At 37.2% G+C, this 18009-nt stretch overlaps 1 protein-coding gene across 6 annotated transcripts in view; it reads right to left on the reverse strand.

Moving 5' to 3' along the window:
• Window positions 1-18009, reverse strand: part of SCN9A (sodium voltage-gated channel alpha subunit 9) — a 181522-nt gene that overhangs the window by 117623 nt on the left and 45890 nt on the right. Inside the window, exon 1 of one of the 6 annotated variants that reach the window (XM_056110243.1) lies at window positions 3778-3924. The exons of 4 other annotated variants lie outside the window; for them this stretch is intronic. The gene's annotated coding sequence lies outside the window, so the exon portion shown is untranslated. Of the gene's footprint in view, window positions 1-2023; window positions 2139-3777; window positions 3925-18009 lie in introns of those variants that run through there. One more of the 6 variants, XM_056110245.1, reaches the window with a different exon arrangement.

Genomic DNA, 18009 nt, shown 5'->3' on the forward strand with positions numbered 1-18009 from the left:
TGCATAGCACTATAAAATAAATATGTTTAACTTTACTCTTTACTTCAAAAATTTGATCCTACTTAAATTGCTACTGTCAGGTATCCTGTCCCTTGCTTAAATGACTTCCCAGTGAAACTTTGTACCTATGACTACTCAGATAACTGAAGATCCCCAACCTTAGACTATGGACTGTAAGTATTATAGATTATATTTAAATAATATTTGGATTATATTTAGTACATAATTAATAGTTTATAAAACCTCTTGACTAATATTTTAATATGCACTCCTGAGGTTTCTGTAGAAAGTGAAATTCTGTAATATGACAAATCAATAATGTTCATATTTTTATTAAATAAATAGTAAAATCTACTCTAGCAGAGGTGATTCTACTTCTGGTACAACCTATAAAATTCTACACAGTTTTTTCTACACATTTTTTTAATTACCAATTATTCTACTTTTATTGTTTCTTTTACCCTATATCTGATCTGGAGTCAATGAAACTAGTGGTTATAATCCACAATATTAAGTGATTTAAATCATTATATTATTTGTTTTGTTACCTAAAATTTAAAAAAATATTGTGGCAGTGTTAAGGGCTTATTCCTGACTTTGTACTCAGGAATCACTCCTCACAGTGCTCAGGGAATCTTATGCGGTACTAGGAATCCAACCAGGGTCAGCTGCATGCAGGGCAACCACCTTAACCCTTGTTTTATCCTTCAGAACCACCTAAATTTTTATCATTTTATACTGTTATATTGAAATTAGTATTTTTGTAAAGTGGTCTTAGTTTTAAAAATTCTCAAAAAAAATAAGAAGTGTTTACAAACTGAATTTTAAATGATCAATTTTCATTGTTTATGTTAAAATTTTTAAAGCTATGTTATAAACTACTTGCAGAATTTAAAGAATATGTTTTGGGAATGTTTCTTTACTAAATTACAAAATATTAAACCAAGGAGAATTAAACATTGTTGATTCCTGATTATCCAAAGAACTAATATAAGACAAAATAAAAACAAAATATCTACATGTGTAGAATCATGTGATGCCAGTAATTCTTTAACATGTTTATTTCACTAATTCTGTTTTAAAAAGCAACCTTAAAGTGATTACTAAATGTCAGATAAAATACCATATGCTGGGACACAAATATAAAGCAGGCAGCTATAGTCATGTCATTGTCTTCTGGGACCAACAGTCTGTGGGGAACAGGGACTGATAAACAGTACTATGTGCCAGGAGTGAGTAAAAAAATGAGAACACTCAAGAAAGGAACCGGTCCTGGACCTTGAAAGATTGTGGGCAGGAAGGAAAGATGAGTATAATACCTCTCTTGCTGGTATTATAAGCAAGTCCTCCCCTTGATTTATTTCATATATAAACCTGTTTACTAAGTGCATGCTATGCTACCAGAGCTGCCTTTGTTCTTTTAAAGGTCTATCCCTAACTTAATTCTGTCCCTAACTTAATCATCCTCACTATACTCAATTTTTCTAAACAATGAAAAAAAATCCATGTTTGACATTGTCTTTCCAGAAAATTTAAACTCCTTATATTTTGTTTTTAAGTTTTTGTCTAATGTCAAGTTCCTTAAAAGTACAAATGTTCATACAAAGCTTGCAAAGATTAAATGATAATTTAACTATATTATAGATAATATCAACAAAATTTCTTTCATTTCACAGTAGTTTTTAAACCTCATGTTGAGATATTCAAACTCACTTCACCACTTATTGCCATCATTTGATGAGAAATTCATTTTTTCCTTCATTTGCCCCTTCACTTGTTACTCCATATTCTCCCCATTCTCAACCAAAAGCAACCATCCTAATTGCTTTACTGTGTTTTTTTAATTATATTTGTAAAGTTGAACATTATCTTGGGTACATGCCTCTTCAATCTATATAAAAGCTATTCTATGTGTTTTATTTCTTCATGTCACTTTAAAAAAATATCCATATTATTTTAATACATATAACTTATAATTCTAACCATGACACATTACCCCAAGGTATATTAAAATAACTTTTACCTTATTTCCCTGCAGATGGAGATATAACACTTGGCAGAGTGTGGGGGCTGTTTCCATTTCTGCACTCAGGGTCACTCCCTGCAGTTCTCAGGAACAATGTGATGCTGGGGAGTAGATCTGGCACTTTTACATGTAAAGCATGTGTTCAGCCAATTGAGCTGTCACTCTCATTCCTATTTGCTCTCTGGCAAAAGACCCTACCTTTTGTCTTATCTCTCTGGCCCCAGAGCCAGTTTTTATGATTATACCATTTTTAAGCCCATACAAGTTTTAGGGGAATATTAATTAAAAATTCAAAATTATAAATTATAAATTATAAATTATAAAAACAAATTAGATACAAACTAATATACATTATGAGTCCTGAAATTAAATGGCTGAACATTTTTTTAAAACTAATCACAAATGACAAAATTTCACTAACTCCCTAGGACATTTTAATTTTTATATTATTTATTTATTTATTTATTTTTGCTTTTCTGAGTCACACCCAGAAATGCACAGGGGTTACTCCTGGCTCTTCACTCAGGAATTACTCCTGGCAGTGCTTGGGGGACCAAGTGGGATGCTGGGAATCGAACCCAGGTTGGCTGTGTGCAAGGCAAATGCCCTACCCGCTGTGCTATTGCTCCAGTCCCCCTAGGACATTTTAAAAACTCTTTCCTCCCCTTTACCTTTATACTCTTAGACTGTCTCTTCACAGGGCAACAATTTTATTATGGAAGAAGAGAGGTTTGACTTCAGCATGCGTGATTGGAATGTGCATGTTATTTATAACAGAGTTGAGCAAATTCCTTTGAGCTTCATTAATTGTTACTTGAAAGAGCACATATTTTACATAATTGACAAATTTGGAGAAATCGCCATCAAATTTCTTCCAAATATGAACTGTATGATATTAGTTATGTAGTTATATATAAATTTTGTGATATTTCAAATTATTTTACTACTTCATGACACACCTGCATGATATTAAAATGTTTTTTCTCTAACATTTATACAATTTTTCTTCTGTATTAAACATCAAAAAAACTTTTTTTTTTGGTGTGGGGAGTATTGGGTACACCTTGTAGTGCTCAGGGATCACTCCTGGTTCTGTGTTCAGGGATTACACCTTGTGGGCTTGGGGGACCATACAGGATGCCACGGATTGAACCCAGGTCAGCTGCATGCAAGGCAAGAACCCTACCTGCTGTATTATTGCTTCAGTCCCATAAAAAATGATTTAATTCTTCTAATGTAACTCATCCTCAAATGAAATTTTTTTCTTACTTTTGTTTCTAGTACAAAAAAATCATTTTGTTATGTTTCACTGCTTAAGGTAAATAAATTTATGCTGATTCCAAGACCTCATGTCACATTAGGTTTTTGTCATAATTTTCTTTCAGTACTTTAAATTGTTAAGTAAAAATGATTTTTAATATATAGATGCATGAACACATATTCAGTAATGTGAAATTTTACTTATTTTATTTTTCATCTTGCTTCTGTTATTATTTTGTTGTGGGAACACACCTGGAGGTACAAGAAAACAAACTTTGGGCCTTAACACATATATTCTAGGACTTGTGCAACATCCCTGTCTCTACAATATAAAAATTTTAACTTGAAGTATTTAAAAATGTTTATTCAAAATTAAGTTCATCTATAGTATTTCTCTCTCTCTCTCTCTCTCTCTCTCTCTCTCTCACACACACACACACACACACACACACACACATTTTACCAAAAGCAATAACCATGTGAATACTTACATTTAAACTCTTCTTGGTTTAAACTTCATTACTAACTCCGCACACTTAACTTGGATCACCACAGATAATACTGTCATAAACAACTTTGTATGTGTGCCTTTGTGGAATTGCATAAGAGTTCCTTGGTAATCTGTTCTCAGGAACAAAATTTCTGGCTTCTAGTGTGCATATATATTTAGGTCTAAGCAGTGCCAAATGCCTTTCCAGAATTAGTATTTGGCTCAAGAGAGTAGATTCTAGTTCTATATAACTACATTCCCATCAACACTTGACATTATTTGTTTTACTAACTTTTGGTAGACCAAAAAGTGAAGTCTACCACTTTATTGGTTAAGTTGGCATTGATCAGATCTATAATGATGTTGAGCACTTCTTTATATGCCTGTTAATTTTCTGAGTTTCCTCTTAATTTAATTATATGCTCTTATCCCATTCCAATTTTTCTGTTGTAATTGTTATATTTTATTGACTGATTACTGATTACTGATTGACAGGTACTTCTCCCTTATAGTAGGTTTTAATATCATAATTTTAGAATCACAAAAACATCTATTAATGTTATTAGTGGTATTTTTCTTCATTGAACACGTTATCTTTTAGTTTGCCTTCCTTAATATTTTGGGAAGTGCAAAATGTTGCCTTCTTCACTTTTAGGTCCAGAAAGATTTCATGTATATGTCAGTGCACATCAAGACAAACCATTTCATCTTTCCTTGAATCTAACTTACTGATACATGATGATTTATTCTTCTGTTTTTAACAGCTTCAAAAATTACAGCTAAAACCTACTGAATAATTTACAAAGAATTTAAAACCTTATAATAATGCCCTCCAATACAAAAGCATGCAATAACTCTCCTGTAAGGTAATCATCTGTGTGTTTATTAAAGTTTAGTAATTTTTTATATATGAAGTTGTAAATTCTTTGCTTAATTAGTTTTAGATAATATACAGTCTCTTTCTGTTGGTCAGAGGACAATACCGGGTGGGTAGTGCTCAGGACATAGCTCACTCTGATCAATGCCTCTTTTGCGAACCACAACACCCAAAAGGAGAGAGAGAAAAAAAGGAAATGCCACAGAGGCAGGTTGGGATGGGGGGGGGGGGTTGGGGGGTTGGAGGGATACTGGGATCTGTGGTGGTGGAAAATGGGTACTGGTGAAAGAATGGGTATTTGATCATTGTATAATTGAAACCCAAGCACAAAAATTTGTAAGTCTACAACTGTACCTCATGGTGTTTCATTAATAAAAATTTTTTAAAAATATATCCACAATCAGTTGACTTTAAAAAAAAAATCACTCCTGGAGGTGCTCAGGGAACCATATGAGTTGCCAGGGATTGAATCATGGTCTGGCCCATACAGTCTTAAATGACTCTCACAAATTGTTTTTATTTAATATATATGTGTGTATATATGTGTGTGCATGCATATATACATACATTTGGGGGGTGGGAATGTAACCAGTGGTAGAGTGGTATACATATAATTCATACGTATAAAGCCCTGGGTTCAATCAGACACCACCAAATAAATAAAAAAATTTACCTAAAAACATGTGAATTCTATTGAGAATTGCTAACAATTTGATTTACAAGCAGTGATATTTAATTTTCATTTCAAAAAATCTGTTATTTATGTTTTCAATATAGATAATCATGTAGTATGGTTAAAAAAAACAAGCTTGTTCTTTCATTTCCTCTTTTTTTCTAAATTACCAATAAATAATTTAACAAACGCTGTAGCATCAGATACTGTGTAAGGTTTGGTAATTAAATGATTTTTTTTAAAATGCAAAAACTTAGAGGCCAGCCACACATGCTAGGGGAAAAGGAAGCTCAGATAGAGAAGGGAGCACCAAATAAAGGGTGTTGGGAGGATCCTCCCAGGATGGGAGAAGCATGCTGGAAGTAGACTACAGACCAAACAAGATTGCCACTCTATGACTCTTATGCAAACCACAACACCCAAAAGGAGAGAGAGAACAAAAGGGAATGCCCTGCCACAGAGGCAGGGTGGGACGGGGAGGATGGGGGGTGGAAGAGATACTGGGACCCGTAGTGGTGGAAAATGCGCACTGGTGAAGGGATGGGTACTTGATCATTGTATAACTGAGACCCAAGCACAAAAATTTGTAAGTCTACAACTGTACCTCATGGTGCTTCATTAATAAAAAAAAATAGCATCCTAAAAATATCTCTTTTTAAGAGTCTACTTTTTAGTTCATTACCATAAAAATTTGTGTTTTCTCTCTAAGATACCCATATCTCCATAACTCACTTTTACAATTATAAAACAGAAAATAGATTGGTCTGAATCATCTAAGCCAAAGACTCAAAAGTTATAGAAACAATTACAAATTACCTACTACCTAGATGGGAAGGTACTATCCAGTGTCATTCACTGGCATTTTTAAGTTCAAATGTAAGATGATATTTTATTTCACATTTTGAGTACTTAAGGTAAAAAAAAGTCTTCCTTAATAAAAGACATAATTACCTAATGTCCTTCCTTAATTTAAAGGCATAAGGTAATATCTATTTTAACCATTCAGTTACTCTATGTCCTCCAATACATATGTGACTAACCTTAAATAATCAAATATTTTTTTCTTTTTAAATACAAAACCAAATTATAGGAATTATATGCCATATAATCTGGAACAAAACACATTTGTCTTTTTATTTCCTCTTCTTTTCTTGAATTAGCAATAAAGAATTGGAAGACCAGACAGTTTTTGGTCTTCCTTTTGGTCCTAAATTTTCTAGTCCAGCTCACCCTGATTTAAAAAACTTCAATAACTTAACAAGAACCTTGTAATTTCCAATAAATCTACATTTGATCAGAAATAGTTGTTTGATTCTCTTGCTTACAACTAGCATTCTTATTCAATTTGGGGAAAATATGTTTGCCTCACCTCATGGAACCTACGTTATGACTCAAACAAAGTAATTTTAGAGAAAATATATTCTCTAAGTGATTAAAGCATTTCCTCCAAATACCACAATCACAATCACGATCATCCTGTTGTTCGTCAATTGCCTCGAGCAGGCACCAGTAACATCTCCTTCGTCCTAGCCCTGAGATTCTAAAAAGTGCCACATTCAAGACTCTTTCAGGGTTAGGAGAATGAGACCCATCATTGTTACTGGTGTTTGGCATATTGGGTACGCCACGGGGAGTTTGCCAGACTCTGCCATATGGGCAGGTTACATTTGGTAGCCTGCCAAGTTGTCCAAAACAAGAATGAGATAATAAGATGTCGCGTGGCCGCAAATGCGGCCGCGCACTTCCAGGAGCTGGGTTTTATAGTCTCTGGGTCTTGGCTATTGTTACACGGCACGGGGGGGGGGGGGGGAGAGGGTGAATTTGGTGGGTGTGACCCCCACCTACTGGAAGATGGGGATCTGGGTGGAGGATGCTCAGCCGTGATCCAAGCAGGCTTGGAGATCTCAGCCCCGGGACCCGCATGAGTCTCCAAATACCAGAAAATAATTAACCTCAGAAGTAGTAATTTAAGAGAAACTATAATAAAATCTGCCACTGCGGAATTAATTTCATATTATGTCAAATTATAGCAAAGATATGGTGGTCTTATTTATATTAAAAATATTTCCACAAAACCAATAATGCAAAATGTCTATTATGGACTAAAATAAATCATTAACATTTACTTTGAATATTATTATTATGGGCTGGAGTGATAGCACAGCAGGTAGAGCTTTTGCCTTACACACAGCCTACCCAGGTTTGATTCTACCATCCCTCTCGGAGAGCCCAGCAAACTATCGAGAGTATCCCGCCCACACGGCAGAACCTGGCAAGCTCCCCATGACATATTCGATATGCCAAAAACAGTAACAACAAGTCTCACAATTTGTTGTGATACGGTTACTGATGCCCGCTTGAGCAAATTGATGAACAATGGAAGGACAGTGCTACAGTGCATTATATTATTATTATATCTTTCCAACTATTATTAGACATATACACACAAATATAATAAAGCCAAACCGATTACGTAAACTGGTAGGGCCTTCAGCCTTCATTGAGGTACTAAGTGTAAAGGGAACCCAACAGACTGTGGTAATATTGGTACTTTTTTGGTAGTATACTATATATATAGTATATATAGTATATATATAGAATACGATCGAATGATTCAGCACCTCCATGATTGTGCAAGGAATGCCAAGAGAGAGATAACCACAAAAAACCGTCTTTCTTCGAACACTCTTGAACTTATTCGCCAACGTGGCTTGGCACCTGCCTCAGGCAACCACAAGCAAACGTCCGAACTGGCAAAACAGTGCAGAGAAGCCATCAAGGATGACCTCAAAAACAGGAGAGCAGCAGTACTGGTAGATGCAGCAGAAGCTGGAAAAAACATTCGTAATGCCCGCCTGTCCTTCACCAACTACAAAACCAAGATGACTGCCCTCCGACATCATGATGGATCTATCACATCTTCCAGAAGGGCAATGGAGAAGATTATTCATGACTTCTACTCAGATCTCTTTAATAGCCACATCCACTTGCCCACATACCACATACCACATGATGGATATGTCGTTCCCAATGTTCTCCCTTCCGAAATCCAACATGCCATCTCGTCGGTAAAGAAACAAAGAGCACCTGGCCCAGACAAGATCAGACCTGAACACCTGAAGAACTTACCATCAGTACTCATCAATACATTGGCTCGACTCTTCACACGCTACCTGTCTGAATGCAAGGTTTCATCCCAATGGAAAACCAGCAAGACTGTACTACTATACAAGAAAGGAGACATCCACGACATTGGCAACTATCGCCCAATCTGCCTATTGTCTGTCATCTACAAACTATTCACTTGAGTCATCCTGAATAGGATTAGCAGAACACTAGATGAAGGACAACCATGTGAACAAGCTGGATTCCGAAAAGGATTCAGTACCATCGACCATATCCACACAGTAACCAAGCTCATTGAGGTATCTCGGGAGTTCAAGATGCCGCTCTGTCTAACGTTCATTGATTTAAAGAAGGCCTTTGATTCTGTTGAGATGGAAGCGGTCATAGAAGCCCTAGCCAATCAGGGCGTACAAACTCAATACATCAGGATCCTTCGTGAGCTCTATTGCGGATTCACTACCAAGATCTCACCATTCTACAAAGAAGTAATCATCCATATCAAGAGAGGGGTTCGGCAGGGTGATACCATTTCACCAAAACTCTTCAGTGCCACCCTCGAGAACATCATGCGATGGCTGGAATGGGAAAACATGGGAGTGAAGATAGATGGTCGGCAACTACACCACCTCCGCTTTGCTGATGACATCGTTCTAATAACACCAAACATCAACCAAGCGGCACAAATGCTGAACGACTTTGACCGTGAATGTGGAAAGGTCGGACTACAGCTGAATCTTGCGAAGACAATGTTTATGAGAAACAGCCTTGTTCCTGACGCTCCATTCGCTCTCAACGGAACCACCATCTCCGAATGCAACAGTTATATATACCTAGGTCGAGAAATCAACATGATGAATGACCTGGCACCTGAGTTGCGCAGGAGGAAGAGAGCGGCTTGGAATGCCTTCAAGAGCATTGAAGAAATAACTAAAAGGACAAAGAACCTCCAGCTACGAGCACATCTCTTTGATTCCACTATTCTTCCTGCATTAACATATGCCTCAGAGACCTGGACCCTACGAAAACAGGATGAGAACACTATTCGGGTCTCTCAAAGAGGAATCGAAAGAACTATGCTTGGAATATCACGATTCACTCAAATGAGAGATAGAATCCGGAGTTCTGATCTTCGTCAACGCTCAAGAATCAGGGACGCTGTCTCATTTGCCAAGACATCAAAAATCAGATGGGCTGGACACGTAATGAGGTTTACAGACAACCGCTGGACTAGAGCCATTACTGATTGGATTCCACGAGACATCAACAGATCACGTGGACGCCCACCTATAAGATGGTCAGACTTCTTCGTCAAGACCCTAAATGATCGGTTTGAGGCTCTACATGTTCCTAAAACGAACAGATACCATTGGGCTACGCTAGCACGCAACCGGGATGAATGGAGACGTTACTGGCACCCGCTCGAATAAATCGATGAATAACGGGGATTAAGTGATTAAGTGATTTTGGTAGTTGTAGTGAGGTAATATACACTTCAGGGTAAAATTGTACCTCTAAAATACATAGTCCAGTTCACGAAGTCCAGTTCAGAAATACTTTCTCAAGTTACTGTCACTGTCACTGTCATCCTGTTGTTCACTGATTTCCTCGAGCAGGCACTAGTAATGTCTGTATTCATCCAAGCCCTGAGATTTTAGCAAGTGCCACATTGGAGGCTCTTTCAGGGTCAAGGGAATGAGATCCATCATTGTTACTGGGTTTTGGCATATCAAATATGCCACAGGGAGCTTACCAGACTCTGCCATGTGGGCAGGATACTCTCGGTAGCCTGCCGGGTTCTCTGAGAGCAAGAACTAGAAAATAAGAGACTCCCTCCCCACCCCAAGCAGAGCCCCGGCAGCTGAAGAATTCTGAAATCCAGCCACAGCCATGCTTAAGACCACTCTCCACATGCTCAGAGGAGCCTCACACATGAAGGAACCAGCAGAGGAACCCTGGTGTGCAGGACCGGGGCTGAGATAGTCAAGGCTACTTGCATCGGGACTGGGCTTCCTCCACTCAGATCCCCCATCTTCCGGTAGCTAGGCGTTACACCCACCAACTGCCCCTGGCGCCATGTAATCCCATCAATGGCCAAGACCAAGAGACCATTATTTACTTTCTCAAGTAAATAAATAAATTTATATATATATGATAAAACTTCAAAATGAAAGTCAAACCTTTAAAAATATTGACACTCAATACAATTGTTCTCAATTTTGTTAATACACTCACCAAATACACTCACCACACTCTTATGCAATGGAGTGCTTCATTAACAACCTCACTACCTTTTAGTTTTCAAAAGTCTGATTCTATTGTAAAAGAAATATTGAAAACCATGAACAAGAACTAAGTAGGCTTTATTCAATAGTTACCTGAAAACTTAGCAAGAAATTGGAGGCCTTTTACTTATAATTGAATTATTGTTTAAGTGATTCAATATACTGAGGTTTCTCTCAACTGCATTGGTTAGTCTCTGACTTTTTTAGAAAGTGAGAGAATAGAAGAATATTGAAAGCAAAGCTGAAAAATTACTTTAACCATTTATTTTGAAGAGAAAACAAAATTTCTTCCATGAAAGAGAACAGTTTCAGAACAAATAGTCTACTGTAAAAATTATGGGTCATCAAATGCTATGCATCATGTAGACAATGGCAGAAAAAACAGATGATACTAACCAGAAACTCATCTATGCTTTGTTTCATCTTTGAAGTAGAAGCCACACTTTATACCAGAAGTAGAATCCATATATATCACACCTTTAGCAAACTTTTAGCAAAATCTAGCATATTTGTATTTTGTTTTCTCCACCAAAAAGAAATTTAATCTTTATGATTAGTTTCTAGCTCAACAAGAGGATAGGGCACATCTGGTAGGAAGATCATGAAAAGTTGTGCAACATCCCATAAGATCAAAAAGTGCAAGGCCGTATTAGTTCTGCCGAATTAAGAAACAGAGGCCCTGATGCCAACTTCATGTGGAAGACTCTGATTTGTCACTGGCCAGGGTACTTAGGAGCTAGCTTGGTAATTTGGCCCTAATTGCATGGTTTACCTGATCTAATTGCTCTGTTTACACTGTAAACACCCTGAGGGGATGGCTCAGTTTTTATTTCTCTATCTCTGGAGAGGGAAGCTGTCAATAAATCCACAAAGGCTACTCACTGTTTTCAGCTATAATCATTCTATTGTTATTAGTTCTAGTCCAAGCTTTGCTTCTTATTAAGGTCCATTGTTTTTGTTTTTGTTTTTTTTGTAACGCACTATGATTTGAAGTACTGTCAATGATTAAGGAATAAAATAACACAACACACCTAGCACCAGAGTACTTGCTTCCCTCCACTAAGGTCCCTAGGTACCCTCTTACTTCTCCCCACATAGTGAACTCAGTTCTCTGGGTCAACTCTCAGGGCTTGTTAGCATTGACAGTTAGTTCCTTACAACATTTCTTTATATTTCACATGAGTAATATCATTTGGTGTTTGTCTTTCTCTTAGACTCACAGACATAGAAGGACTGTACTCATTTGTGGAATATAAAACAACATAACATGAGGCTGACACCTAAGGATAGTAGATACACAGGACAGGAAGATTGCTCCATATCTGGAAGCCTGTTTGATAAGCAAAGGGGAGAAGGCAGCTGGAATAGAGAAAGGATCACTAAGAAAATGATGGCTTAAGGAACTGGTCGGGATGGGAGATGTGTGCTAAAAGTAGACAAAGGACCAAACATGATAATCTCTCAGTGTCTGTACTGCAAACCATAATACCCCAAAGGAGAGAGAGAATATGGGGAATATTGTCTGCCATGGAGGTAGGGGGAGGTGGGAAAGGGGGAGGGTATACCAGGGACATTGGTGGTGGGGAATGTACACTGGTGGAGGGATGGGTGTTTGATCATTGTGTGATTGTAACCCAAACATTAAAGCTTGTAACTATCTCATGCTGATTCAATAAAATTAAAAATAAATAAATAAAAGACTCACATCATTCAGGAACCATCTGTTGGGCCAGAGAGATACCTCAAAAGGCCAAGAGCATGATTTGCATATGGGAGGCCTGGGTTTGACCCAACACTTTAGTCACCCTCTTAGCACAACCAGGAGTAACTTCCAAGCACTAAGTTGGAATGTCTCTCAAGCAACAGCAAGTAATGATCTAAATTAACAATCCTTCCACAAAATGACTATATTTATGCTATATTGCAGACTATGGGCAATGACAGCAATGCACTCAGTAAACATTTGCTTCCTATTTCCACCCTTTTAAAGAAAACATAACTTTAAAGAAGTACAGAACTGAGCTACTAAGACTAGGAAGCCATGGGTGGATGGTATGGAATCGTGGGATAATAGTGGAGGGAAAAGGAAACATTGGTGAAGGATGTGGTTTGGAAACACTGTATGCATGAAACTCCCATCCCTCAAGTCATCATTTTCTTAGGAGAACATCATTTTCTCCTTTCCAAGGAGCATGCAACATTTATAATGTTTAGTACTATAAATCAAGAAAGCTTATAAAAAAATTGAGAAGAAAAGTGATCAAATCTGTATTTTATAAATTTCTGTTTTTCCATAGTAAACATATAGCAGATAGATCAGTGTAGTAGGTAAATGAGACTGAGATAACAGTGCTTATATAGGGGCTGGAGAGATAGTACAGCGGTAAGGTGCTCACCTTACACGCGGCCGAACCCAGGTCTATTCTTGGTACTCAATAGTCCCCTGAGTCCACCAGGAGTGATCCCGGGGTGCAGAGGCAGGAGTAGCTGGGTATGGCTCCCAAAATCAAGTCCACCCCTCAAAAAAAAATAGTGCTTGCAAATCGATATGAAAGGGTGTTGTCATATTTTAGAGAAAATGAGAGGCTTGAAATGGATGGCTGAATGTGGAACAAGCACCAAGAGAAAGATGAGAATCAAGGGTTACTCTGGGTCAACCAAGTAAATGCTCACATACATCTTTAATGATAGAAAAACTAAGAGGATATGGCTTGAACAGGGAAGAAAAATAAAGGGCCCAGTTTGAGACATAACATGTTTAATATGCCAAGAAACATAAAGTATGCAATAACTATATGTGTGTGTATATCTTACAATAGTTAGTTATCAGTGCTGTTTGGAACTCAAATATTAGCTTGGGTTGATAAATAGTGGTTTTGGAGTCACCAGCTATTTGACATTTACCAGAAAACCTCTAGAAATGATGCATTTAAGAAAGACAAAAATAAACATAATACAAAGTAAGATTAAGATTGTTTAAATGGAAATATTTCCAAGAGCCTTGGAAACAAAAGAAAGTAGAAATTGGTAAGTATTCTACAAAGCAAGTGGTTACATACAGATTTCTAAATGCCCGACTTTATAAATTAGGGTAACTTCTCTTTAATTTTGATTCCAACACTTTAAAGTTTTGTCACTTTCATTAAGTTAAATTAATGGGTAACTCATATACAAAGTGGGTAAGGAAAGAATGTTGAAAAATTAAATAAATTCTTAAATGTTAATGTCAGATCTATATCTGAAACAGTAAAATCTCAATATATGTGCATGACCATTAATAAGGTACAAAACAAACAGATGTATGAACTCATCAAAATACATTGAACAAAGTTAAGAAAATGGCCGAAGGTCTGTGGTGTAACTTGGCAGCATTCTCCTGAGAACTGATTAGCAGAGTAGTATAGCAGTGACATGGATTTCCTTCCCTTATAGTATTTCCAGTCATTTTCATAGCAATAAATGCACATTCTCACAAGTATTACAAGACTAGGTGCATTATGAAGAGATGTGGGGGGTGAGCCCACTTAAAGCTTTAATGTTTCACAAGGGCCTAATATCACCTGTAACTATTCTGAGGCATGATCACTTTATGACCCATGACATTAACTTCAATGTAAGACAAGTCCATCAGCCTTTATAATTATCCAAGTTCAGGTGGGGCCTACCAATAAGGATGATTTTTCTTCTTCTACTTCAGTATTCCTTAAATTCAATATAGAATAGAAACCACTATTGCAGCCTATGGCGAAAGAGTATACAATAGTGTTATAGTAAAAAATATTTATCTAATTATTTCCTCGATGCAACATTTTATATTTTATTTTGAACAAATCCCATAGATATAGAAAATAAGAAAAAAAATCCTCCTGACCCCTCGCTCTCATATAACCTTAGCACAATTAGCCAGAACCAAAAATGAGACAATATCATTAACTAAATTTCAGAACTTATTTTGGAATCTTACCATTTCTTGAAGCACCTTTAGTTGTACTATTCCCTATTCTCTTTTAGTTACTACCAGTTTTTCTGTTATGAGTTCTGTTATCTTTTATGAATTTATCACTTTTGGAGAATAGTGTTCTATTAGAATGTCTCTCTTTTGAGGTTGTACAATGATTTTTCATAATTAATGTTTTGCATGTTCCACCAAAATGAAGTTTCACAACTTCTCAGTGATTTATATCAAGTAGTTCAGGATCTCTAAGCATCTTACAATAAGTTACTTGCCTTAACCTTTTGTTTCAGTTAGAATCTTCAAAGTTCCTCTATTATCAAGTTACTTGCTTTGCCTTTGCTATTAATTATCTTGGGGGAGACAATTTGACTTCTTTCTCCTCAAACACAGTTCACCCACCAATTTAGCACCCGCCAGTGGATTTGAAAACTATTACTCAGATGTTTGTCAATAGTTGATCCTCTAATTCTTAGGAATAATTGTTAAAATAAAAAAAATCTGACTAGGGTGCTGGAGCAATAGCACAGTGTGTAGGGCATTTGCCTTCACATGGTCCATCCGGGTTCAATTCCCAGCATCCCATATGGTCCCCCTAGCACTGCCAGGAGTAATTCCTGAGTGCAGAGGCAGCAGTAACCCCTGTGCATCACTGGGTGTGACCCAAAAACACACATACAAAAAAATCTGACTTAGTAATATCTCGAGGCTGGAGCGATAGCACAATGGTAGGGTGTTTGCCTTGCACGCAGCCAATATGGCCAACCGGAGTTCGATTCCTCCGCCCCTCTCGGAGAGCCCGGCAAGCTACCGAGAGTATCTCACCCGCATGGCAGAGCCTGGCAAGCTCCCCGTGACGTATTCGATATGCCAGACACAGTAACAACAAAGTCTCCAATGGAGATGTTACTGGGCCCGCTCGAGCAAATCGACGAACAATGGGAGGGCCTTTACCTTTTACCTTTACCTAGTAATATCTCTAATAAATATCATTTTTAGCTCCAAGGAGCGTGCAAGGTAAGTACCATACCTGCTGATCTATCACCTTGGCCCCTCTATTCTAACAATCTTTTAAAAGCAACGTGATAGGACATGGGTGTAACTCATTGGTATTGCCCTTGCAAGTGTGAGGCCCTGAGTTTGATTCTCAGCACTGTAGCACTGTAGCACTGTCCTCCCTTGTTCATCGATTTGTTCAAGCGGACACCAGTAAGGTCTCACAACAAATTGCAAGACTTGTTGTTACAGTTTTTGGCATACTGAATAGGTCATGAGTAGCTTGCCAGGCTTTGCTGCACAGGCGAGATACTCTCGGTAGCTGGCCAGGTTCTCCAAGAGGGGCGGAGGAATCAATCCCAGGTCAGCCGTGTCCAAGGTAAATGCCCTACCCACTGTGCTATCACTCCAGCATCACAGCAAAATTAAAAAAGAAACTGAAGGGCACAATACAGCATGACTTAGTTAACAAACACCTTCATAACGCAGAAATAAGAGTACTAGTATGAACCTCAGAAATCTAGATTCATGTTCTGGTTCTGCACCTGTAAGTCAAGGTCACCTAGTTTAAGTGAGTGATAGTTACCTCCTAAAATAATTTTAATGGACAAAATAGAGAACTTTGATGATTATTTTAAGAGATCTTCCATTCTAAAACTTTAATCTAAATCACTATGAGTTTCATAAGTTTGTGATACTAGCAGAATTTAACTTGTTCTAAATAGAATGTGTATAGATTCAACACATCCTTCAGCATTATTTATAATGAAACTGTGTTTTGAGAAATAGAATTTAAAAAAACAACTAAAATTGGCCCACTATATGGAACAAAAGAGAAAACATATTACTTATTTTCACCTTCTTTCTTTACAATAGAATACAAAATAACCTATTGTAATACCTGTTGAAAGAGCTAAGTGTCCCTTTGAGTAAGTGTCTGAATAGTTCTGACTACAAAAGTGTGAGATTGTTTTGGAACATACATATAGATGTCAGAAAAAGAAGAACCTAAGTTGCCTGAACTTGGATATTCCCATTCCAACAATCATCTTGGATTACAAGAGGGTCTTCAGATAGAGGCCAGACACAATAGTGGAAAGCTAGAGGCTGAGTTCTCAGTGGCGATATGCAGCCACTCTACCAGTCTCGAACATCTACTTTGGTCTTCTATTAGGCGGAAACATAGAACCTGGGGTTTAAGTGACTGTTTTCAAGGTTAGCACAGTGGGTAGGGAGTTTGCCTTGCATACAGCTGATCCAGATTTGGTTCCTTCGTCCCTCTCAGAAAGACCGGCAAGCTACTGAGAGTATCCCACCTGTACAGCAGAGCCTGGCAAGCTCCCTGTGGTGTATTCGATATGCCAAAAATAGTAACAACAAGTCTCACAATGGAGACATTGCTGTTGCCCGCTCGAGCTAATTGATGAACAACAGGAGGACAGTGATACAGTGCTACTATTACCAACTGAATATAATTCAAAAGAACACTAAAAACAAAATCGAAGCTATTAAATTGTGTCATTTTATTGACTTATTTTATATTCACTCAGGATAGTTACCATTAGTACCATAATATCAAGCATTAAAATATATTTATATATTTGATGGGCTGGAGCGAGAGCACAGTGGTAGGGCGTTTGTCTTGCATGCAGCCGGCCTGGCTGAGCCTGGTTAAATTCCTCCGCCCCTCTCGGAGAGCCCAGCAAGCTCCAAGAGTATCTCGCCCGCATAGCAAAGCCTGACAAGCTACCAGTGATGTATTTAATATGCCAAACATAGTAACAACAAGTCTCAAAATGGAGATGTTACTGGGCCCATTCGAGCAAACTGATGAACAACGGGAGGACAGTGCTACAGTGCTACAGTATATATTTGATATTTTAAACTTATAAACTATATTTTGTTTTAATGAGTATCTCTATAAAAATATTTTCTTCTGTAACTGGCATGTTACAAACTGATTCCCTCAAAAAGCACAGAATTTAGGAACTGCTGAGGACTTATAGAAACAATCACATAAGTGACTATCTTTAAAGCCATAAGTTACATTATTTTCAAAAAACAAAATTAAAGAGCAATAATATCTCAGGATTCATTCAAGAGAAATGATGGGCTCAATACAATCCAAAACATACAATAGTAGATTTATGGGAAAGAGAATTTCACAAATCCAAAGTTAATATTTTAATAAGACTACAATATGCTATAGGACATATAGATATTGGTTCAAATGGTATACATATACAATAGTCATATTATATGTCATAAACAATTTTTCATCATTAAAATTTTCTTATTCTATTACTAATAAAAATCTGTTTTATAAC

Source organism: Sorex fumeus, unplaced genomic scaffold (assembly GCF_029834395.1).
Source record: "Sorex fumeus unplaced genomic scaffold, SorFum_2.1 ptg000009l, whole genome shotgun sequence".
In the NCBI taxonomy this organism is placed as follows: Eukaryota; Metazoa; Chordata; class Mammalia; order Eulipotyphla; family Soricidae; genus Sorex; species Sorex fumeus.